This window comes from Pinus tabuliformis, chromosome 6 (genome assembly GCF_031772625.1).
Source record: "Pinus tabuliformis cultivar Carrire ecotype Pingquan chromosome 6, CPIR1, whole genome shotgun sequence".
Lineage (NCBI taxonomy): Eukaryota > Viridiplantae > Streptophyta > Pinopsida > Pinales > Pinaceae > Pinus > Pinus tabuliformis.
Genome location: NC_142292.1, coordinates 493,657,867 through 493,684,520, shown reverse-complemented (window position 1 = coordinate 493,684,520; position 26,654 = coordinate 493,657,867).

Genomic DNA, 26,654 nt, shown 5'->3' with positions numbered 1-26,654 from the left:
GACTGGGTTTCTCAGACCAATGGCAAGTTGCCACTTGTCCTCTATGGATTGGTTTGAATTTTTGTGTTATGGTTGGTTGTTGGTGTTTTTATGTGGTCCAATCACTGGGAGCCACGCGGGCCAATGGTTTACTACCACATGGCCTCCCAACAGTGGTCAAAAAATTTATTATGGGCCAAACTGCCCCTCCCCACAGGGATCGAACATGAGACCTATCGAGTAACAATGCCACACCTTACCACTAGGGTGCACGATGGGTCTTATTAACCATAGCGCAATACACACACACACACACACATATATATATAAAGTTTATGTATGCACCATTTGGGGGAAGGGGCTAGGACTAAGCCCTATCCCCTGACCACCCCACGCCTATGAGACCACAGGTAGGGGAGCCAAGGGCTAGGGATTAGCCTCGACCCGAGGTCCTAGCACCCACAACAACAAGCCACTGAACCACTACCATATACACGAAGGCGCTAAGGAGTGGGGGCGGAGAAAATGGCATAGCCCTAGTCACATGTCACAACATATAAAAATGGAGGAGGTTACGGGAAGGCACCAACTTAGAGAGTGCTAAGGTAAGGTCCAACGCTTGGGGCGCTAAGCAAAAGGCGCTCCGACGTGAGGTGCTAGGCCCGGGTCTTGTGACCATAATGTGACCGATGCGCAGCAAGTCAGGAGCTTCGACGGGTAAGGCGAGTGTTAAGGCCCAGCACTCGGCCCATGGTGCCATATAAACGCATGCCCGGTGCTAAGGGCTTAACCGAAGGGGGCAGGCATTAAGGCCCATTCCACGACCTTATGTGGCCATGCGACCTAGTTTTTCGGTCTCAAGGGTTTAGAGGACGAATTAAACATCCAACAGAATGCACCGACGAAGGGCTAAATTATCGCTCCATTAGCGATTTTCGAAGCGGGTTTGTAGGAAAGTTAGCCAGAAGGGCGAATTTGTAGGATGGTTAACAATCAAGTTCATGAGAGAGCTTGGAAGCTCATAACTTTTTGAGTTTTTATCCAAATTGAGCTTAGAAAGAGGCTACTTAGGGGTTTTTGGATGTTCTGAATCCATTGGTAACCTCTAATTTTTTATTTGAGCACATCTACAGAGCATTTTTGCAGGTTTGAGACTAAAGGTGTATGGATCAGTCAGGGTTTGGAAGCAGTTATAGGAGGTATTTGGGCATGGAGAAGACCTTGTAGGGGTATTCTCACTTCCAGAAGGCTACTGCAGCAGCTGTAACCAACAAGGTTCAGCTCAAGTTCAACTTCTCTTAACATGAAGTTTTGATTATGTACTTCAATGTGGAATTGAAGGTTTCACATGTTTTTATCTCATTTCAGTTGAAGTATGTCATCCTTGTAGGATATGTTTCGAGTTACTGCTATTGTGAGAGATCTTTGTAGGAGAACATTAAATTGTATGGGTAATAACCACATATTTACCTGCAGCAAATGTTTATGTACTTCATTGATACTAAATATATGAGTGGTTTAGTCATGTTGATAGGCCCAAAGATGTAGCCCAGGAGGGGTGAACTTCATTTAAAAACTTTTTGTTTTTCTATCCTTTATGCCTACTTGGATTATGTGTTGTTATGTTCATTATGTTAAATTACATATGAAGTCTAATTCATGACGAGAAAAGACATTTGAAAAAAATGTTGTTTCAAGACCCATTTTTTAAACTTGTAAAGCGTTGACACAGTCCTAATTTTTGTTTTATTTGATTTTGGAAAAGAGGAAGAAATCACCTAATCCAATTTTAGATCAATTTGGTATCAGAGCACCAGTTGACTAAGTTGCAAGAATGGGAAACAAAAAGAATCTCCAAGAGCTAGAGGAGCATAATTTGGCTCTTCGGATGGAGAACATAGAATTGAGAAGGATGTTGGAGATAGCTGAAGAGGAGAAGAGACACGTGTGCTTTGTATTGCAACAAGTTCTTGATGATAAAGTTGCAGAAATTTCAACTCCTACACTAGTAAGGGAAACCTCCAAAATGAGGCCAGTATGTGGTCATGGTTCAAATAATGGTTTTGGACCATATGTGGAAGATGTTGCATGTACATTTTGAAAATATCTTCAAGAAGCACACCATATGCCAATGGATAAGAGTGGGTGGCTAGAGTCATCTACAAGTTGGCCATCATTGTCATCATCAAAAGTTGAGAAGATAAATGACAAATTTAAGGAGATAATTAGCATCTCAAGTTCCACTCCTTTTGTTTATATGCATAACAACTCTTTTGCAGCGTTTGAACAACATACCAAGGGCATAGGTATGAAGTTGCTTTCCAAGATGGGATATGAAGGTGGAGGACTTGGCGAAAATGGTCAAGGTATTACCAATCCAATTATGGTTTAGGAAAGATTGAAGTACCAGGGATTGGGATATAGTCGAAAGGAGTTTGCGGAATGCTCCAAACAACTTGACGTACATAAAAAGTATGAGCATGAGATGTCACCACCTTATGACAACTGTGGAAGCTACAACTATAAAGACATGTATAACTCTCAAGAGTTTTTTCCAATGCATGGAATTTTTGAATACTTATGGAATCAATACCCTTGTACATTTTTGGATGCTTTTGACCATTGCATGGTTGTATGTGAGAAATGTACGATAATGGTTAAACAAATGAACCAAATTTTGGGCATCAAACATAATGACTTTCTTTCACATGAGAGAAATTCTATGTTAGCAAACAAGAAGTTTTTTTGTGCTCATTGCAAAGTGCATGGACATGACACTGAACGATGTTGGAAGTTGCATCTGGAACTTCATTCAAAGAAAGGTAAAGAGATTATGCTGCATAATGCAAGGGAAATAAAAGGTGGCAAAGAGGACTCTCCACAATCCTAAGCGACCTTCAAGACAAGATGGTGCAAGAAGAGAACCCACAAGCCTAGGAGAGGCAAGGTTTGGGTACACTTATTGTAAAGTTGTTTTGTAAATTTTTGTAAATACTTGTTGTCATTACCTGTTTAGGTACTTTTGTAAAATGAACATTCATTGTCACTATAATCAACAAGTATATGTTTCTCATTAATGTATGTATTGACAAGATTGTAGTTTAAAGTTGTCTACTGGTTGTCATATGTTCACTCATACACGTATTTGATTTGAAACTTGTGTAAATTGAATCTTTGTTTTCAAGATTGTATAAGATGACTATGTATTGTAGGCAAGGTCAATCATATCATGGAAAATTATACAGTAGTGTAATTTTTATGTACAAGATCAACTTGAAGACGTTAAAGCAAGTTTATTTTGTTTATGATTTCCAAGTTGGGGTCAAGTTTGTCTTCAACAGTGAAACTTCAAGATGAAGTGTTTTTGGAGCCGTGCAAAGATGAGAGGTAAGAGAATTTTCAGATTCCACTCATCAATATTTTTTTTCCTGCAACAACAATAAGAATGATGGCTCGATTCTTAACAGGACAACATGTCTTTATGAGGATGATAAGTGAAGTGCCTTGATTGGAGCTTGAAGGGCACCAATTGAAAATTTTGCAATTTGGATTGAGTTTTTGGGTATTTTTGAGTTCCAGCCTCTTCATATTGACTAGGGAAGTAAAATTTTGGAGTCCAAAAGTTCCTAGTGGGGAGGTGTGATCAAGTGATCAATTTTAAGCTCAAAAATGAAAGTGCCCATAACTTCTTGAAACTGGTGCCAAATTGAAGAGCTCGCCGATCTGAATCCAACACAACTTGAATCTCTCAAAACTGATATCGTATGCTCCCGATATCGCGTTATGATCATTTTCATAAGCATGAAAAAAATTTGCAAGTACGCTGACTAGGCAGGGTGACTGAACATGTTGACTGGGTTTCTCAGACGAATGGCAGGTTGCCACTTGTCTTGTCCAGATTGGTTCGAGTTACTGTGTTATGGTTGGTTGTTTGTGTTTTTATGTGGTCCAATCACTAAGAGCCACATGGAACAATGGGTGGCTACCACGTGGCCTCCCAACAATGGTCTAAAAATTTATTATGGGCCAAATTGCCCCCACACAAGGATCGAACACGAGACTTGTCGAATAACAACACCACACCTTACCACTAGGGTGCACAATGGGTCTCATTAACCATAGCGCAAAACATATATATAAAAAGTTTATGTATGCACCATTTGGAGGAAGGGGCCAGGGCTAAGCCCTAGCCCTCGACCACCCCACGCCCACGAGACCACAAGCAGGGGAACCAAGGGCTAGGGCTTAGCCCCGACCCGAGGTCCTAGCACCCACAACAACAAGCCACTGAACCGCTACCATATACATGAAGGCACCAAGGAGTAGGATGGTTAACAATCAAGTTCATGACAGAGCTTGGAAGCTCATAAGTTTTTGAGTTTTTATCCAAATTGAGTTCAGATAGAGGTTACTTAGGGATTTTTGGGTGTTTTGAATCCATTGGTAACCTCCAATTTCTGATTTGAACACATATATAGAGTCTTTTTGCAGGTTTGAGACTAAAGGTGTATGGATCAGTCAGGGTTTGGAAGCAGTTATGGGAGGTATTTGGGCATGGAGAAGACCTTGTAGGGGTATTCTCACTTCCAGAAGGCTACTGCAGCAGTTGTAACAGCAAGGTTCAGCTCAAGTTCAACTTCTCTTAACATGAATTTTTTATTATGTGCTTCAATGTGGAATTGAAGGGTTCACATGTTGTTTTTAGCTCATTTCAGTTGAAGTATGTCATCCTTGTAGGAGATGTTTTGAGTTACTGCTATTGTGAGAGATCTTTGTAGGAGAACATTACCTTGTGCAGCAAATGTTTATGTACTTCATTGATACTGAATATATGAGTTGTTTAGTCATGTTGATAGGCCCAGAGATGTAGCCCAAGAGGGGTGAACTCCATTAAAAAACTTTTTGTTTTTCTCTCCTTTATGCCTACTTGGATTATGTGTTGTTATGTTTATTATGTTAAATTACTATGAAGATTAATTCATGAAGAGAAGAGACATTTGAAAAACCTACTGTTTCAAGACCCATTTTTTAACCTTGTAAAGTGTTGACATGGTCCTAAGTTTTGTTTTATTTGATTTTGGAAAAGAAGAAGAAATCATGTAATCCAATTTCAGTTCATTATGGCATAAGTTACACTCCTATTTTGGCATATGTAACTCCTCCTCGAGGCATAGGAGTTACTCCCTCATGAATTCAACCTCCTTGCTCTTCCTATATATTTGTGTCTATGATCCTCACTTGATACACTTACTTGTGCTTGTGAAAGGAGAATTCGAACTTGAAAAAGAGAGAGTTTGAGAGTCTAGAGAGAGAGAAAGAGAAGATATTGGAGAGACAAAGTGATTCAATGTTTGCATCATCTACTACTATCAAATATATTCTCCAAATCTGGGTGAACTTCATCATTCTTTCATTGTACTTTGTATCTCTGCCGAACAATTGATTTCTAATAGAAGAAGAATTTGGTTGGGTTTTCCCCTTATGGGTTTTTCCCTGGTCATTGGACCTAAATTTTCTATGTCTACTTGTGTTATTGATTGTCTTCTATTTTAAATATGGTTTATATGGTGTATGTTCTATCTACTATTGGTTAATTAATATTGTAGAAGAAATAAGTTTTGGAATAAGTAATTGTTGCGACATAGAACATTAGAATTTCAATAAATAATCCTATTATCAATATAATCAAACATTGTTTACTCATTTGAATACCAAATAGATGCAGATGTCATCTCTTTGTAGGTGCATTTCAACCTTTCAATGTGTAAGGGCCCTTGATCTTTTGTTTTCTTCATCATTGTTTATTTCATTTTATTGTTGAAGTATTCCATTCTAGATACTAGAACATTTCAACTTCATATTTAATTAGGTTGATTTTACTTTGTATCATAGTTTTTTTTTAGACATTTGTGTTGGTAATATTATATGTATTATAATTCGACCATTTAATTATCAAATCCGGGATTGTAAAACTTAGAAATGCAAGCACAAGAAATGCAGGATTATAGCCTATTCTAGCCTATGCTAACAACTACTTTCGGCGAAGAACACTTTGGGATAAATAAAATCAAATGGAAAATCACCACAAGGCCTATCATTGGGAAATAAAAAAACTTAGTGCTATAAGGGTTCTGGATCACAATCTTTCATACTTGGATATTCATGTGATGTATCGTAAAGAGCTTGCTAAGGTTTCAGTGTCCTTCAAGTTATTATTGTAGTGACAATATAATCATATTATTAAAAATTAACACTAAGGGAATCAATGCTCGTTGTAGAACAACTAATGCCACAAAGGCTCTAAGTTGAAATATTTCATGCATGAGGGTGTTCATGCAACTTTATGATTGTAGCTCATCATTGCATTTAACGTTCAATGATTCTTCTCTACAGTGGATCCACACATATGCTACAAGAAAAAAATCAAAATAATGCAAACCAATTAGATCGAAACTTGACTAGTTTTATGTAATAAAGAAACAAAGCATAATAAAAACAAAGACATAAAACTTTTCAAAGGAACTTAAAACCTATAAAGAAATATGGAAATAGAATACCAAGCTCAGTAAACTACTAAATATACAATTTAACCAGAATTTAAATTGTCAAAATACTTAGAAGAGGCATGAAAGTTAAAGAACTAGCAACATTTTATTAAGGAAAATCAACATTGTTACATCGAGGCAACACTCAAGTTTGTTGTCTTGATGAAGCCCTTAACCAATTATCTATGCCAAGCCATTTTACAAGAATGAGTGTCCAACCCCTAGCTCTGTTCCGAGCTTGAATATTTATGCAAAAATAGGTTTGGGTGGATCAAAACCAATCCCCCAATCTTTGATCTGCTTGACTACAAGTTACATTTAAAATAGTAAATGGAGATTTTACAACACAAGATTGGGTGATTTTGATCCCCAAAATACATATGATATGTTACATGATGATTTTTAGACTCTTATAATAAGTGATATTCATTCTCCATATATTTAAGATGATTGATTTTATATTTTCCCCAAATTTGGCCATGATTTGGAAATCTTAGAAAACTATGCATGTTTTTACAAATTATGCTCAAAGAACCTCACATATATTCCAAACCATGATGAATATCGGGAAAAGGTCTGAGACTTAACTAATTTTCTATGCTATGAAGAAAACCCATGTGTCATAGTTTTTAGATTCACCATGATATGCATGTAAAATGAGATGTAACATGGCATTTTCAAAATTGTTACCTAATTTTGCTGCAACTTAAATCATGTGCTAGGCTCCCACACATGTGATATGGGTATATTCCAAGGCATGTACCATCATATTAGGTCCATATGGCACCTAATTTGCCATGCTATGGAAAATAAAAACATAGTTTATAATTTTGACGTATTTTCGCTATTCATGCAAGTGCAAGATTGAGTGCAGAATTGAGTGTAGGTGTAGAGACTGGTACCAAATTGTCAAATCGGAACTGAAATAGTACATAAATAGAAATTTTCGTATTTAAACATTATTTTTTTTCCACATAATCACATTAGTAAACTATCATTGATAAACTCATGTTAAAAACACATTTAACCATTAAAAAGATAAGAAATCCATCATAATTAACCACAAGGTAGAAGAAGTACATTTAACAAATGTTGGTGGTATAATGGCTATGGAAAGTTATGGTTTTTTCAAGAGGAAACATTGGTACCAATGATTCCTATTTATCATACACATAGGTATTAGACTTATTCCCAAAGTTTCATGCATTGTCACACGTGTGTCATCACTGTCGTCACAAAGTATATCTAATGTGTCGCACTTTAGGGAGGTTTTTGTTTTGTTGTCACATTAAGGGGATCATGTTATTATTGTGTACTAAGTGTTCAATGTTGTGTCATTGGTTTTTCTGAGTGTGTGATCATGCATAAGCCTTATCTTGGTTTCACTTCTACCTAATTGACCCCACATTTAGCCAAATTCTGGAAGATTTCCTGCCAAAACAACTTGAACTCACTCAACCTCCTTGAATTGTGCATTGCGCAGTGGCAAGCCTCAAGCTAATCCCTTGCCTCCTCAAACTATGCAAGGCATAGTTCCTGCCTCCAAGGACTGTGCATTGTGCAGTCATAATGCTCAAGGATAACCTCTTGATCTCCATAACTGTGAAATTTTCCACTCCATCCAGTCTCCTTTTGTGCATTGCACAATGAAAAGCAAAAATTTGTCTCCTTGCCTTCCTGAGCTATGAAACTGCACAATCCCTTCTCCTCTGCCTCTCCTAAACTGCGCACTATGCAATCTCAAGGCTCAATCTTTCCTTACTCAGCTCCCCAACTGTGCAATTTACTGCCCCGGCCTCCAAAACTGCGCATTACACAAACTCAAGCTTCAGCCCCTCACTCCTAGACTCTGGAACTACACACAACATAATCCTTGAGTCTTCCTTTCATCCCAGCACCTAGATCTAGTTCAATCAACAATTTTCACAAATCAAGTTAAACTAGGAGATTTCCGAATTAATGCCATCTTGTCGTGAGTGGTTTTTAGTTGTAGGTGATGTATCTTGACATGACAGGATGGTGATCGAAGAGGAGAACAAGGAGACAATGTTAGAAGATGCCTATGAAGTTGCAAAAACATATTGATCATTGAAAAAAAGATGAAGGGACACTAGATTGCAACAAAAGATAGAAGATCAAGGTTGTTGTGAAGACTCCTCATCTCAAAGCCTTATGAAGGAGGAAGAGAAAGAGCACAAACCATCTCTCAAGAAGACAAAAGGATATCAACAAGAAGAGTGGTTTGACATTGCCACATCATCATCAAGTTCATGTCATCAATGTCAAGTCATGTCTTGTCAAGGTGTCACATGATTCATCAATTGCCACATTCTTTTTTGATGTAATGTAATTTTCTATAATGTGAAAAATGTAATGTAAAGTGGAAGTCCAAGAGTCACCTATAGAATGTGAAAAATAACGTGGAAGTCAAAGAGTCTCATGAGAATTTGTAAAGGTCAAATGGAAGTTCAAGAGTCATGAGGGGAGTCCAAGAGTCATATGGGAGGTGAAGAGTCATCTCATTTGTTATATATACACCCTCATAGCTCAAGTAAATGAATTTTGACCTTGGCTTCTCCCATTAGCCATTAACGAGGAAGATAGTTCTTATGGGGAGCAAGTAGTAGCTCTAACACTCCACTATTGGAGCTAGTGATGTTCATTGTATCTATGTATCTTGGAACTTTCGCTTAATGCCTGAAGCTTGTTGAGCTGACACACTTTCATGCATATATCATAAATATTGTAAGACTATTCTTTGGATGTTTTCAATGTATGTTGTTATAATTAGGTACTAAATAAATTGAACTATTTCAGTGGTTTTGGTGCATATCTTGTTGAATGTGTGTTGTAATTGTTTTAACGATCGTTGCTTCTATGTGAACTATTTTGCTAGTTGTTTGATGATTCTTTCATACATATGCTTGTGTGTCTTTATTAGATTAGTACTATTACTCTTCTCTTAAAGACTCACTTTCTTTTCCCTTTCGGTGAAAGAAACTTGACACATTCTACAATTGAACAATTCACAAGGCATACTCACGTGTTCATTGTAACAACCTCGAGTTAAAAGTTCATGTAATAGAAGTTAATAAAGGCAAAATAAGACTAAGGTCAAGGGACACTTATTCCAAGTTGAATGTTGGGAAAAATATCCTTGTGGGCATCACTTGTTGTGTTTATGGCTAAGGGGAAATTAGAAAAGGCAATGAAAAAGGCTTTGAAAAGGAAAACATGTATTATTGTTATTTAAATAAAGGAAATTAAGAGAAAAAGGAGGTCAAAGGTCAAAGGTTGCATGTGAGGAGGAAATTGAAGGGAAATAATGGAAAATGAAGAAATTAGAGGCATCAATAATAAAAAGACATCAAAGCATCAATTGGTAGCCTTTTGTCAGTTCAATTTTGGAGCTAGTCTCGGAGAGGAGAAGAGTACTAAGAGGAGAAGGAAATCAAACAAGCAAATGAAGGACAAGGAAAGCAAAGGAAGGAAAAGGAAAGCAAAGGAAAGCAAAGGATCAATCAAGGAAAGATCAAATTAGGCAGCTTCAGCGGGAATACTTGCAAGTAACAGATTGTATTTATGGTTTCCTAGTTGGTTTTGGCATGCATAGCATATGCATGTGTGTATTTTGGTTTATTTGTTGTCAGTGGCATAGATTTTGCTGGATTTGGACAGTGGTTTCAACCTTTTGTTGTCATTTCCAGATAGCCATGGTGTAATTGGATAGTTTCTCAGTTGAGCTTTGGATTGTCGGAAGGTTTTGGATCCAGGTGAGGTGGTATCAGGAAAATACCAAGGATTGGGGGTGGATATTGGTTTCTTCAAGAAGCCCTCAATAGGTGGGTGGAGACATGAAAATTCCTCAAGGGATGGTGAAGGAATTCTGAGGAATTCAAGCTCAGTTTGGTTTTGTGATCCTGGGACCGGTTTAGGTGAGATCACGGTATGGTGAGGGTGGAGTTGGTTTAACCTATGGATTCCCTTGGCTATTTATGGATGGTTTTATCCCATGAGATCCCACATTCATGCTTGGAATATGGCATAGGGGTGATTGGAAGAAAGAAATATTTTGTTCAGCCCAATCCATGATCGGGTGGTACATGGAAGTCCCTGACTTGGTTGGATTTTTCATATGGTTAATAAGTTTTAAGTTTGTCTTGCTTTTGATGAGTAAATGTACTTGTTATTACGTGGATTTAATGGCTATTCTTTCATTATTATTTATCTGGTTATATGTTGGTTATAAGCATGGTTAATTAACATATCTAAGTATGGATCCTAACACATTTCTATTAATGAATGTCTGGATAATGAGTGAAATTCCTAATGGGTGTTGTGACAACTATTGTGAGAAGGCATTATCCTTCTTGTTGATTCTCAGATAAGTTTTCAGATCATTATGTTCGGATTTGCATTTATGACCTATAGGTTGCATGTTCACCATGTGTTTGATGGAATGTCCATCCTAGCTAAGAGAGGTCAGGTCAAGTCCTGATTCAAGTTTTCATTCGTAAGCTTTGTTTCTATGCCATTGTCAGGTGGAAAGAGTCGATAGTGCGGACACAACCAACCTCCCTAGGAGTCTAAGACTCTCTAGTGACAAACAAGACAAACAAGAGCAATCCTTCTCTAAACATGCATTTACCATACAAGAAATCAAGTGTTTAGATCCTACCTGTAATCCAACGCTGTTGTAGTAGTCTAGCCTCGCCGATCTGGATGAGCTCTTCCTTCACTTCGAAACCTGCATTCACTAACAATCAAACGATTAAATAGCACTTGATAATCTCATAAAATAAAACATATTTAACATATAGACCAAGGAGTATATGAAACAACTCATAAATAACAAGTTATTGAGAAGAATGGACTCATTTGCATTAATAGGAAACAAAAGGAACAATTACAACCTGAGCCTTGGTGTTGTGCAAATCCCTCCCAGGGTCCATCAAGAGTTCTCCTTTACTTTGACAAAGCTCACCCACTTCCAAATGGAACAAGTAAGGATGGGAATCTCTCCTCACAAGCTTCTAAATGGGAGTCCTAATTCCAGCAGCGTCTACCCTTAGAAATGTTTAGCTTTCAACCTGTCCTCCTTCTGGCCCAATGCCTGTATTTATAGTGCTCAAGAGGAAGTTAATCAGGTCCACCATTAATGGGATAATCCCCTCTTTGGATGGGATAGCTCCTCTCTTGATGGGATAAGTTCCTCTTTCATAGGGGTACATGAACCATCTGGAGGCGCTCAATACATGTCGAACACCCTTCTAGAATGCTCTAGAAATGACCACAAGTAACTTTTTAAAGATGAAACTCGCGCCTTTTGACCTTTACAGGGGTACGCACCTGCCCCTTTACATACAGAGCGTACAAGTACGCAGTTTTTGTGAACATTAGGTGCGTACACGCAGGTAAGGCCGAGAGAATCTGCGTACCCAGAGATAAACACATTTACAAAGACTTTCTCTCTTTTTGGAGTTTGACATGGAGAGCAGAGGCATAAGACTTGCCCAGGAGGATAGCATGACTGTTGATAGAGCCATACTAACTGTAAATAATCATGGTGACATTTTTTAGTGTAACAGATTGCCCCCTAAAGTGCGAAGCCTGTAGTAGATTAGGGTTTTGTATTGTCTAGGAAGGGTGAAGCACTTTATCATTTCAAGGATTATCTCGTGGAGAGCCTGGTCAGAACCTGCAATTTTCAACACAAAATACATGTATAAGATTATATCATCGCTGAGGTAGGCATTCCCATACTCAGATCAAAACTTTAACTAACAGACTAACTACTCTGATATAGGAATGATCTTGCAGTACATCATAATCATAGACCTGCGTAGACACAGTATGGACGCAACCATCTGTTTATAATTGGTCTACTATATAATGAATACAAAACTCCTCGCAGCCTGGATGGTGGGAACTAGATCCAGGGTCTTCATTTCTACTTCCCGAATTGGTACGATTCTAGCCATGCGAATAAATGAGTTGATGTTGAACATGGTAGAAACCACTTGATTACCAGTCGATGATGTAAACTGTTAACAAGTGTGAGAGAGACCACCAGTAATGTCAATGGTTCTCAAAGTACCTAGTACAATCCATGAGATGTGAATGAATGAGTTGATGTCGAACATTTCACAGAATCCTTCGATCGAAAGTCAATGATGTAAACTGACGTCAAAGGCGAGAAACCTGCCATTGATGCATGTAGACTTCAAGGTACTGACGATTTCTAAGTCATCTCTCTAGATAATGTGCTGATGTCGATAGAAAGCGACCCGTTGCAGGCAAGCCCACAACACGAAATCATAGTGCAAGTTGGAGAAAATGTTGCTGTAAGGACTGACTCAGGGATGGTCGAAATGGATGACAAGTATTTTGCAGATGAAAGTTTTGTTTGCAGACCTCTTGAACACATAACAACACAACAGATGGCTTGGTAACGAATGACTCAAAGTTAATCCCCGGAACCCGGCTGAAGACTTTCAATGTGGTTTGATCAACTGTGAGGCAAAGGATTTCCCAACCCAGGTGAATGAAAAGTGTCGTGTTCAAGAGTGGTAATAAGGTTTCTTCTGAGACAAAGGATAACAAATAGGCTCATTCTTCTCTCTTTTCCCCCACCATTTCTGGCAAGTACCTCTTTATTTTTTACAAGCTTGAGGAGGATAACATATGCTTGATTATAAGCTCATCCTTCGGATGAGTCCAACCTAGTTTTGATTCGAACCCTAGGAAGGAGTGGTTCGTTCCTGTTTGTAATTGAACAGGCCCTTTACTGTGAAATTTTAACAAGCCCAGTATAGGAGAAACTCGGCGTTTTTCAATTTTAGAGAGTCTGAAAAACTTAAGAAGACTCCAGGTTGAACTTTTTCGTAAATTTGTGTCCCCCAAGCCCGAAAAAATATAAAATAATACCTGGGAGAACCGCTTGATCTTGCGACCAAGGAGTACTTTCATGATTAGTGCCACTGATCTGAAAAGTAAAAAGCGATCAAGGACACGTCGTTTTATTTCCAGTATCGAGTTTGAAACGACAAAAACCCGACAATCTTTTCCTGTTTTTACGGTCAGAAAAGGGCTATAAGGGGACCGTCTTTTAATTCTGTTTTAACGAGTGTAAAAGAAACGCTCGGCAATCTTTTCATATTTTAGGAGTCAGAAAAGGGCTTAAAAGATGACTCTGATGTTTTGGTTCGTAAAAAATGACAATTTTCCCTCTAAATCCTTTTGTCCTGCACAAAAACAACACATTACTCATACCTGTTTAAGATAGGCAAAAATACATTGAAAAATATCCTTTCATGGTGAAAAATAAACAAACTTAGCATTCATTCATCCAAAAAACCTATAAAAAGACTTTTTACCATGTCATTTTTACCATTTTACTGTTGAGGTTGAGAAAAGGGCTTTTGGCAAGAAACTTCCCGTGGACATTGCGGAGAATCCGACCGTCAGAATCGAGTGCCGTCTCTTTCAGGTATTCCACAACATCCTCCTCTTCAATTTCATCCGTTTAGAATTTCATTTCAAGTTTTAGTTTGATTTTTTAGGGGGTTTAGGGTTTTAGGATATGTTTCTCGGGGTACGCAGGTGCCCCATGGGCGACCTACGTACCCCGACCTTTTTCGTATATAGGAAAAAGGTCGGGGTACGCAGCCCGCCTTCAGACCAGCTGCGTACCGCCGCTCTGTGTTCTGAACGCGGGGTGCGTACCCCGTGAAACACGCATTTTGAAACCCCAAACTCCAATTTCAACCAACCAAATTTTATTTAATGAATTCTAACTATTGTTTTTTGGTGTGCAGGGCAGTCACCATGCTAGATTGGAAAGAAAGAGAACACGAGGACGTTGATTTGGCCGCAATAAATCATCAACCTTCTATTGATGCGTTAAAAGCATGCGGTCTGTACAAATACTGGGCCATACCTGGCATGATGGGCCAGGTGCCATTCCTTGAGTGGCTGGTTGAAAGGTGGAACATTCAGGATCAATGCTTCTACATCGGAGAGAACCAGCTCGAGATAGAGTCCTCCGACATATATTTTCTCACTGGCTTGCCTAACAGGGGCGAGCAACTCTCTCTATTCGGGACTAGGCCGGGTGGCCAATCCCTTACTAGTCTCCGGCTAGAGTGGTGCAACAATCAAAACCAGGAGAAGGGGATAGAAATCAAATACATATCCCGACCTGAACTTATGGTGATAGCCTTTACTGTTACCAGACTTTGCGGCGCGGCCGCTTTGCACCATGCCACCGGGTCCCAAATGCGGATGGCTATAGATTGCTTCCAAGGCACCATTTTCAACTGGTGCGATGCTGTGTTGGCCAATATGAAGGGCCAACTGACTAGGGCAAAGACCGGACGATTGAAGACCTTTGGATATGGGCCTTTGGTTGTGAGCTTTGCCCTAGAGAGAGTTCCAATGCTGATCCCCCAGCATCTTACTGTTCCAGTTGGGGCTCCTCGGGAGCCTAAGTTGACGAGATGGGTTGCGGTAATGGCCCGGCATCCTGATGAGGGCGCGACAGTTGTTCGATTTCCTGATGGTTACTTTCACTGGCTAGAGGGCCAGGTCTTTGCTATTCAGGATTTTCCCTATGCCGGAATGGATTTTCGGAATGATCCCGACATGGTTCTTCCACAGGGAGAACAGTGGGATGACAGAGGTACTTCATTTTTCACAAGTTTTTAATTTATATATATATTTTTTGTTTTTTATATATATCGTCTCAAAACTGACAGTGGCAAATTTCCAAAATGCAGATGTAGGTCCACGGCGTCCGGCCAATCTCCGGGCTTTTGAGAGAAGAGTACCAGCTGTACCAGCACCAGCCCCACAGGATGCGGCTGCAGAGACCTTAGCCGAGTTGGAACAGGATCTAGAGCGTCTGACGGTGGATATACCAGAGACCAGCATAGATGACATTCCTATTCGACTTCAGCGCCATGTGGTCGCAGTCCCAGGACCTTTCAGGAGGTTCCTTTGTAGGGTAGCGCGGGCAGTGGTCTCATATAGAGAGCACCATCAGTGATTGGCTAGTCACTTTTGTAGACACATATGACATTTTTGGTTTTTTGTACTTATCATTTTTGCCGATCATAAGGTGTTTTTCAACCTATGATCGAAGACGATGTATATTTTTGACACACTCCTATCTATATATATATATCATTATTACCGGCTTATCTTGTTTAACATATGTGATGAAATGTTTTTAAATTTACTTGCATGATTATCGCAAATGTCTGTCCAACATTCGAGAAGCAATTGCATCTGCTAATGTATTTAAAGACCTTGGAATATGTTGATATTCAATGTAATCAAATTCACGTTCCAAGAGACGCACTCTCAAAAACAACCTTAATAACACAGGATTTCTAATGGCATATACTCTATTAAGCTGTAATACAACGAGTTCAGAATCTAACCTCACTATCAAACGTCGAATTCCAAATGAAATAGATTCAGACAATAATTCAACCACTGCACTGTATTCTGCAATGTTGTTCGTTGTTTGACCGAGGCTCACCCCATGCATAGAAACTAACTCGTCAGAGGGTGAATAGATAACCCAAGCTGCGGAAGAGATATTCCGTGTACTACGACAAGCACCATCGGCAAATCCAATGTACGTTTGGAGAGGCGTCGACATCTGCAATATCAAGAGTAAAACCAAGATAAGCCAGAATAACGACGAAAAAACACACTTTCTAAGCTAAGCACACTATCTAAACTAACAAACATACTAGCTAGAAAGAAAACCTAACCTAACTAAAAATTCTCCATACCCACCATTTAAGCATAATACCTCTTTAGGTAAAGTCCATTTCTGGGTTTACCCAAAGAGTCCCCATCAAAATCTACCAGCTCATAGGCCCCTTTTGCTAGCTTTCGCTTTACAATGTAGGGTCCATGCCACATAGGAACGAATTTTCCAGCACCTAGCTTATCGTTAGCTTGATCATATAATAGCACTAGGTCTCCCTCCGAAAAACTTCGAGGGGTCACATTTCTATCATACTGAGCTTTCATTCGCTTCGCGTGAGTCTCGATTGCCAATGCAGCATCACGTCGAGTCTCATCTAATTGAGCTAAGTATAATAAACGTTTCTCCTCTTCGGAAGTAGCTGGGAGTAATTCGACAGCCATTTGAAGTGATGGGATTTCGCATTCAATGGGTAACACAGCTTCCAAGCCATAAACTAGCTGGAAAGGAGTGAACCCTGTTGAAGTTTTCACTGAAGTTCGGTATGCCCATAGCGCTGAAAATAACATGTTGTGCCAATTCGACCGATGAATACCAATGATTCGTCGGATCATGATAACCAGAACTTTGTTGATAGACTCAACCAAACCGTTGGCTTGCGGATAATAAGGAGTAGAGCTATCGTGGCGCAAACCAAGCTGGCTTGTAAGCTCAGTCATCATGATGTTTCGAAAATGGCTCCCATGGTCAGTGATGATCGCTTGCGGGACACCAAACCTAGTTATAATGTGATTGAATACGAAAACTGCAGCTGTTTTGCCGCTTGCGTCGAATGTAGGCATCGCCTCGGCCCATTTAGTAAAATAATCAACCGCGAGGATGATATACGCATGCCCCCCGGCCGAGTGAGGGTTACAAGTAATAAAATCGATACCCCATTTGGCGAAACGACCAACGGCAATTATAGGATGGAGAGGAGCAGGTGGTGCGCGCATCTTGCGATCAAACACTTGACAGTTGTGGCATTTTCGGACCGCAATGATACAATCTTTAAACATGGACGGCCAGAAATAGCCAGCACGCAACACCTTCTGAGCTATGGCATACCCAGACATATGACCACCACACGCTCCAGAGTGACAATCATTCAAAACCCTCTCAGCCTCTTCGTGAGTTAAACAACGTCAAAAAACCGAGTCTGCCCCCCGGCGATAAAGTGTATCTCCAATAATTCTGTATTGCTGGGATTGAAACCGAATTTTTCGACGCTCCGACTTTGAAGCTTCAGGCCGAAAGGTTTGGGTTTGGAGATAGATGATTATATCCCCATACCACGGATCTAAAGTACTGATAAGAAACAAAGATTCGTCCGCAATGGACTCCTCTGCCACAGTTTCTGTGTCAGCACACGGGAAATCACACATCAATTCCGCAAAAACTAAGGATTTCTTAGACTTGGACTTCTCGAACTCCAAGTCGAACTCTTGCAGGATAACGATCCATTTAGAGTACTTGCCCCCTAGCAGTTGTTTAGTCAAAATATAAATCATAGGGTTGCAATCTGAAATAACTGTAGTTTTACGGAGAAGAATGTAGTGACGAAAACGCTGGACAGCTTGAACGGCTGCCAGGGCCAATTTCTCCACATGCGAATATTTTAGCTCAGTGGGGTTTAACGTTCTACTAAGATAATATATCACATGTTCCGTTCCGAATTCATCTTCTTGGACTAACACCATTCCAATAGTGGAATGCGAAGCTGCGAGGTATAAGAAGTAGTCCTAGTTGTAGTTGGGAGGATGCAACAACGGTGCATGGGTCAACGCGTACTTAAGTGCATCAAAAGATTGTTGGGCAATCTCGTCCCAAAAGAATTGAGCGTTCTGTTTCAACAACCGTGTAAAACCCTCAGTGTCCTCGGCGTAGTTTGGAATGAATCGGCGTAAAAAGTTTGCTTTCCCTTGCAAACTTTGGAGTTGGCGCAAACTCGAAGGAGGAGGCAATTTGATGATAGCTTCGACCTTCGAGGGATCGACGCGAATGCCAGATTTTGAAACAACAAATCCCAGCAATCGACCTGCTTCTATACAGAATACACACTTGTGCGGATTCAACCGAATACGATAATGCCTACACCTCATAAAGATTGCTCGTAAGTGGACAAGGTGATCAGCTCGATGTAAAGAATGAGCAGGCAAATCATCGAGGTACGATTGCACAATGTGCTTGATGTCATGAAATGCATAAGACATCGCCCGTTGAAAAGTGGCTCCGGCATTCTTAAGCCCAAAAGGTAATTTGCAGTAAGCAAATGTCCCCCATGGGCAAATGAATGTCGTTTTTGGTTGATCGGCAGGTAGAATATTGATTTGATTATAGCCCGAAAAACCATCCATAAAGGAAAACATTTCACTTCCGGCACAATCATCAATTATTTGATCGATATAGGGCGTAGGATAGTTGTCTTTTGGACAAGCTCGATTTATATCCCTATAGTCGATACAGATTCTTATTGTTCCTTGTTTCTTGTTAACCGGAACAATATTCGATACCCAATCCGTTAACGGGATTGGATAAATGAAACCTGCTTTCAACAGCTTTTCGACTTCTGCTTTAATCGCAGCTGCTTTTCGAGGGTGAATCTAACGCAACCGTTGCCGGATGGGTTTAGCGTCCGGGTAGGTCTTTATTTCATGAACAACAATGGAAGGATCGATTCCTGGCATTTCCTCGTAAGACCAGGCAAACACATCGCGGAATTCTTGGAATAGGGCCTTGTAAGTTTGAATTTCATCTTCTGTACATGAGGCACCTATATGAATGTTTTCCTCAATTCCGGGCTTCACTGAAATGTCAATGGGAATAGTGCGAGAAATATTCCCTAAATTCAACTCTGAATCAGGATGTTTCGTTGGATTCTGAGCGTCTTTGACATATTCAGCGGTAAAAATAGATGAAAAATCATTTTCAAAAGTATCACCCTCAGGTAAAAACGAAGATCTATGATGGAGATCTTCCCATGGTAGATCGTCTACACTTAGGATTTCGCGAGGTCGCTCGTCAGATGACATGACTTCAGGAAACGCTATCCGTTCTGAGGTTGATGTGAAAAGTGATTCCTCACTGACCACATTCATTTGGTCGATTTGGGTTGAACGCGAGTCGGTAAAAGACACGACGGCTTCATAAGCAATTTCATATGGACTCAAAGGCATAGCATCACCGAATGAGTCTATCTCAGATTCAAATGGGACAATCCAAGGATCGTCGTAAATAATGGTGTCTGATGTAATCATATGAATTGATGCAAACGAAGGGTCTGCGTTGATTGGAGGGAAAGGAAAAGTTCCCAGTAAACAAGAATCTTTAACTAAACCTACGCCAACGTCCCTATAAGGGATTGTCATCTTACCGACATGCTGGATACTCTCTGAAGAGGCTGGGTCGGATGAAAAGTATGTTAGCTGATCAATTGTCACGATCTTGCCGTTATGTGGAAACTTTATTACTCTGAAGACCGATGAAACGACCGCTGTCATAGCATATGACCAACTTCGACCCAAAAGAAGGTTGTAGTCTAGAGGGGCATCAACCACCTCCACATCCAGACTAACGGTTTTACCTTCTACCCCTATAGGCAATTCCTGTAGAATACCAAACGGACGGAACCCACGGCCATCAAAGGCCTTAAGGATGGTCGGGGATTGGTTCAGCGAAGGAGAACCAAGCGATCTCCAACACTGAATCGACATAATACACGTGGAAGCTCCCTCATCAATTACAGTCTGATGAATAGGCCTGTTTTTGACTATCACTGGAATCTGGAAAGCCATTTGATGGGGTAGGCGTGGTGTACTATTTTCTAGATCGAAGATTATCAGATTCGGGTCCTAAACATCAACAGCTCCGATAGCCGACAAAAGTAATTTCCGTTGTGCTGGGCATGATTGCAGCACTTCTAAAGCCGACATTGCTGAGGGTGAAACAGCTAAGTCCTCAACAATGTTGTAATTCTAGGCCGCTCTCGCATGTGGATTGAAAGCAGACCTTCAAAGTACACCCTTGGCGGGCGGTTTGATTACTAAGTCCGGGTTAGGTTTTTCGATCTGTAGTGGATCGGAACCAGGAGCTGAGGTTGATGGATTAGAATGAGAAGATTCTGCTTCCTTACCATCAACAAGATTCTTACTACCATAATCTTGCGACCGAGTCGCAATCCTCACATGAGACATCATCAAAATGGGTTCTTCACTGGCAGTCGAGGAAGAACCTATCATCTTACTCTCCTGCTTTGGAAAGGGATCTTTCAACACAGTAGGAGTGGGAGAACCTTTGACTATTTTCACAATCTCGGCCCGATGAGGGCAATCTCTTGTAAAATGATCCTCTTCACAAATAAGACAAGGATATCGAGGTTTGCGCTTTTCGTCATTGGTTTCCGACTTTTCTGTTTTCTCCTTCGGAGCCTTGTCTGCTTTAGCCTTCTTCTTTCCTTTCTTCTTTCCACCGTTTTTTGATTTGGCCGTAGATGACTCTACAGCGTGAATATCGGCGGAAAGTTCAGGAGAAGACTCTCCTGTCGGGGAATCAGGCAAGGTGATTATAGGAGTAGTAGAATTCTTGGAAGACTTCTTCTTGCTCTTTGTGTTCACCGTACCAATCATACCATCAGCGGCATGAGATCCCGAAGGAGCAGCAGCGATTTGATTCGATTTTGGAAGATCTGGGATCTTCTCGTGTAACGTACCCGACTGAGTATAAACTAAGTCAAGGTACTGTGCCTGAGCAATGACTTGCTCCTCAGTAACTACTCCGGCCTTAGCTACATCTTCAGTAATCTTCGGTAATAATGATTTAACAAACCATTCAGCTAAGATTTGGTCCGGAATAAAAACTTTCACTAACCTTCTTCGACGTCTCCACTCATGAATGTGATCGGAAATATACGTGGACGTCGATTGTTTTAGTGAAGTTAATAACTCCGTGCCGTTATCGTATCTGACCGGCAACTGAAAGTGAGTTAAGAACGAGGTAGCTAATTGGCTAAAATTGTAAGAAGAGGCCCGTGGTAACTCAATGTACCACTTGGCCGCGAGACCAATGAGTGTACGCTGGAAAAGATGTAAGCGGATCGAATCATCCGAGATAGAATTTGAAGCACACCAGAGGTGGTAAGTCATCACATGATTCGACGGGTCCTCTCCAGACTTACCTTCGAACTTGGGTATATCACTGGGCAACTTATTTGGCATTGGCGGCCAGAACGGAAGATATTGAATTGGATCGTTCGTTAGGCGCGACAAGTCTGGTAAATCCAAAGTTGCGATAAACGGCAATTGCCGGTTTGGATCCCTAAAACTCTGAGTCATGACACCAGCCCCAGGAGGAGGATATCCAGGATAACTTGGAATAGGCATTGCATTCGGGATATTGTATCCTCCTGGAAAACCAGGATTAACCGGACCGTACTGGGGTTGTTGAGGTTGTTGATAAGTGTACCCAGGATACGGTTGATACTGGTAAACCGGCTGCTGGACAGCTTGCCCATATTGGTACTGTCCCTGGTACGGTTGATGAACAAATTGTGGTTGAGTAGTGACAACCGTACTTATACCAGGCTGACCTACAGGCATCTGAACCGTAGTTTGAATCGTAGATCCAGATAAGGGTAAAGATGTCTGAGGGGTAGTTACAGAGACAGTAGAAACAGGAGCTGTCGATACTCCAGAAGTAAGTGCGGCAGATGTTGCGGTAGTTGCAGCAGCCGTTTGAGATGGAGTACTAGGTGCAATTGGCGGCTGAGTAACTACCGAAGTTACAGAAGTTTGAACATTTGACTGGACAGGTTGCGGTTGCTGGGGTGAACCAGAAACTACGGGTTGTCCGGTTTGAGGTAACAACTGTATACTTGGCTGCAACACCTGTTGACCGTGTGATGGATCCCACATTATCATTCCGGGGTATTGACCCGTAACAGGTTGAGGATACTGGGATCCATAACCGGATTGAGGATAGGATTGATAACTGAAAGGTACAGTTCCCATACCTTGAACATATGACTGACCTTGAGGTGGTTGATAACCTTGACTTGAGTATTGACCTTGAGGTTGATAACCTTGGGGTAAATACTAATACTGGGGTTGACCTTGACCTTGAGGTTGATACCCTTGAGGTTGATATTGATACTGAGGTTGACCCTGGGGTACATATTGAGGCTGGGGTTGACCTTGAGGCATGTATTGTACCATAGGTACATACTGGCCTTGAGGTTGCCCCCCAGACACAATTTGTGTACCTTGAGGTTGCCCCCCAGGCGGTAATTGGCCACCTTGAGGTTGAGAAACAGGAACTGATCCTGACATCATGTAAATGTCCCCTACACCCAACGGTCTATTACCATTGTTTCCAGCTAATAACCCATGATCAATGGGTTGAGGAGATGCCCCCGCAAAGGTACCAGAAAGTGACTGATACCCGGTGGGAACAGAAGGACCACCGTGTAAGAAAGATTCAGAAGATTGAGTGAACATGGACGACTGACTAGACATATTTACAGGAGTATAAATACCTCCAGGTGGAAAAGGAGTACGAGGTGGAGAAAAATTTAACCCTGAGTTGTCTAAATAGTTAGTTAACGAAAGGTACCAAGTAGTACTTCTAGGAGGACTGTAAAAGATAGATTCACGCTCCCTTAGATCAATAGTAAGTTGATCTTCAAGGTTAGAGACGCCTATTTCTTCCTCTGGAGCAAGTTATTCAATAGCAATCAAACCAGTAGGAAGATTTTCGGTGATAACTCGTTCTACTCTTGGTGAATCTGGAACACTAGAAGTTGGAGTAACAGGCTCAGATATTTCAGGTTCCTCACCTAAATCACTAGTAGATGAAAAACTACCAGCAAGCTCGGAAACCGTAACAGCTTCGGGATTATAACCTGTCTCTAGACTTTGGTAATCTGGATGGACTACCAAGGAAGACTCTCCTTCTTCAGGTGATCCTACTCTACTGCCACTAGGAGGAGTTACAAGGACCTTCAATCCTTCGTACTGACCCGAGACATCTTCAGGAGGTCCACCCCGCGATCTACGGAGTTTCCTCAACAAATCAGTTCCGGTAACAATCTCAGGTGACTTGCCCCGAAGTCTACGGGACTGTCTCGGTAATTTCGCCACAGCTAAAAACTTTTAACTACTACACACGAAAACAAAGTAAAATCTCAAATCAAACCACCTAAAGTCGATAAAGAACCAAACAAACTTGAATCACACGCCTAAAGAATCTAGGGCGTCAAACCATGCACAAACAGTAGCCTTCCGGACCGAAAACACTAGTTGGAGATGAAACCCAACATCGCCGAATTCAGTACAGAAGTGGAGGGTGGAACAGTTACCCCGGCAACCTGCTTAATGAATAGACCGGCACAAGTTCCTCCACTTTAACCGTCTCAAGTGAAGTGAACCCCCCGGAAAATCTAAGTGAGTCTAGCCGACGTCTGCTCCAGGTACAGTGGGATCTTCCCTCCACCGTCACCTTGGGTAGAATCCTAAGATTATGGTCACTAAGGTTACCAACAGCGGCAAATACACCTGGGGGAACAGTCTAAACTCCGACAGCACGCAAGGGCAGAGTATCAAGCTCAATCCCCTTACCGGCTCCTTGACAACAATCCAAGGTTTACCGATAAGTGACCCCTGGCTCCTCGACAATGGTTAATCCGAGGTTTACCGTTTGTAATACGTGCGTGTCTGGCGTCGTTCCCAACGAGGGAGGATTGATCCCCTCACTGGTTCGGACACGAGCTCGTGCTTCTCCTTTAAGAGGAGCTTTCCCAGAGTATAAATGCAATAGTTGGATTTATTCTACCACAAGATAAGCTACTTGTTTGGTTTTGCTGTCTTGGAGAGTTAATTACTCTCCTACTCCAAGACACTAGCCTGATCTATATTGGTGCTTCAGAGCCCTAGTAAAAGAAAAAGTTACTGTGTTGATTTTACTTTAAGCGTTAATTTTTATGGCTTTCTTTAAAGACAAAAGGTAGCGGAAATGAAACCAATGGTGTGTAGACTCGACTCAAACCACTACAAAGATGCACTTAGGATGATTTACACTACTTTTCTTTTTCAATGAAATTCTTAGCTAAGAAAGTTTAGAGAATGCAAATTTATATAAAAACAACTCTCTTGGCAACGAAAATCAAAGAAATAAAACTCTTTATCTTTCCAAGGATACAAACATGACCACTCATTACGTGCACGAAAAATTCTTTCTCTTTCAAAATACTCCAAAAGCTACTTGAAGCAAAACTTTTCAAAGGAGATGTTTTTGTATTTTTTATTTATTTAATAAAGCATATAAATCTATTTTAACGAAAATCAATCTCAAAATCTATAAAATCTACGAAAAATTGACTCACAAGCAAATCAAAAGGAAATTTACTCTAAAGCAAACCTAACGAGGCAAAAGCCTACAAGGATGATTCTAGGTTGTTTTACTTGACCACAATCAAGCCAAGGACCAGCTAATGCAGAATCAAAAAACCAGTCAAAACAAAACTCAAATCTTTTTGTTCTTTTTGTAAAATGGAATTCAATACTCAATCAACAAGCACTTCGAAATTCGCCAAAGAGACAACTCAAAGGTAAGTTGCTCTCACAGGTAGACTTTTATGACAGATCCGACTCCTAAGAAGGCTGACAAAACCAAAGAGATCTAAGGCTTGACAACTTCTACCGCCAAAGTCACTACAAGACCTACTCAAAAATCAAACCCTAGGGCTTAAACTTCTATGAAATCCACTAAAACACTCAATGCTATCGAAACAAGTTCAGGTGAAGATCTTTGACAGGAGACTAATGGATCTGGGCAGTAAAAACTAAGAAAAAGCAAAACCTAAGAGGAAAAATGTAAAAATTGGAAATTTCTTAATTTTTAGCAGGGTATGCAGGCAACCTATTAAGACAGGTGCGGGCCCGCTCTGTGCACACAGCAACAGTGCGTACAGGTACGCACTGTGAAATACTCAGAGGGTGCGTACTACTGGAAAAACCAAGAAAAACTAAATCTAATTTAACCCTAAGCTAGCCCACCCAAATACAAAGTCACACAGCCAAAAACCAGAAAATAAATGACTTTTCTCAGATCAAAGTTGCATATAAAGGAAAAAACTTTCACATCAATGGATTCCCCAGCGGAGTCACCATTTTGTCAGGCGGAAAGAGTCGATAGTGCGGACACAACCAACCTCCCTAGGAGTCTAAGACTCTCTAGTGACAAACAAGACAAACAAGAGCAATCCTTCTCTAAACATGCATTTACCATACAAGAAATCAAGTGTTTAGATCCTACCTGTAATCCAACGCTGTTGTAGTAGTCTAGCCTCGCCGATCTGGATGAGCTCTTCCTTCACTTCGAAACTTGCATTCACTAACAATCAAACGATTAAATAGCACTTGATAATCTCATAAAATAAAACATATTTAACATATAGACCAAGGAGTATATGAAACAACTCATAAATAACAAGTTATTGAGAAGAATGGACTCATTTGCATTAATAGGAAACAAAAGGAACAATTACAACCTGAGCCTTGGTGTTGTGCAAATCCCTCCCAGGGTCCATCAAGAGTTCTCCTTTACTTTGAAAAAGCTCACCCACTTCCAAATGGAACAAGTAAGGATGTGAATCTCTCCTCACAAGCTTCTAAATGGGAGTCCTAATTCCAGCAGCATCTACCCTTAGAAATGTTTAGCTTTCAACCTCTCCTCCTTCTGGCCCAATGCCTGTATTTATAGTGCTCAAGAGGAAGTTAATCAGGTCCATCATCAATGGGATAATCCCCTCTTTGGATGGGATAGTTCCTCTCTTGATGGGATAAGTTCCTCTTTCATAGGGGTACATGAACCATCTGGAGGCGCTCAATACACGTCGAACACCCTTCTAGAATGCTCTAGAAATGACCACAAGTAACTTTTTAAAGATGAAACTCGCGCCTTTTGACCTTTACAGGGGTACGCACCTGCCCCTTTACATACAGAGTGTACAAGTATGCAGTTTTTGTGAACATTAGGTGCGTACACGCAGGTAAGGCCGAGAGAATCTGCGTACCCAGAGATAAACACATTTACAAAGACTTTCTCTCTTTTTGGAGTTTGACATGGAGAGCAGAGGCATAAGACTTGCCCAGGAGGATAGCATGATTGTTGATAGAGCCATACTAACTGTAAATAATCATGGTGACATTTTTTAGTGTAACAGCCATTTATCATTTCTGGAAGTTTCATTGAGTTCTGGGCAGAGGCCTGAGTCTTGGCCCTAAAAAATTGGCTCAAAATTCAGGGTTGCTAGCATAGAACTGACTAGAAAAGTCTACAGTTGCATGGAGGCGGGCCTATCAGTGTGACTAGAGGGC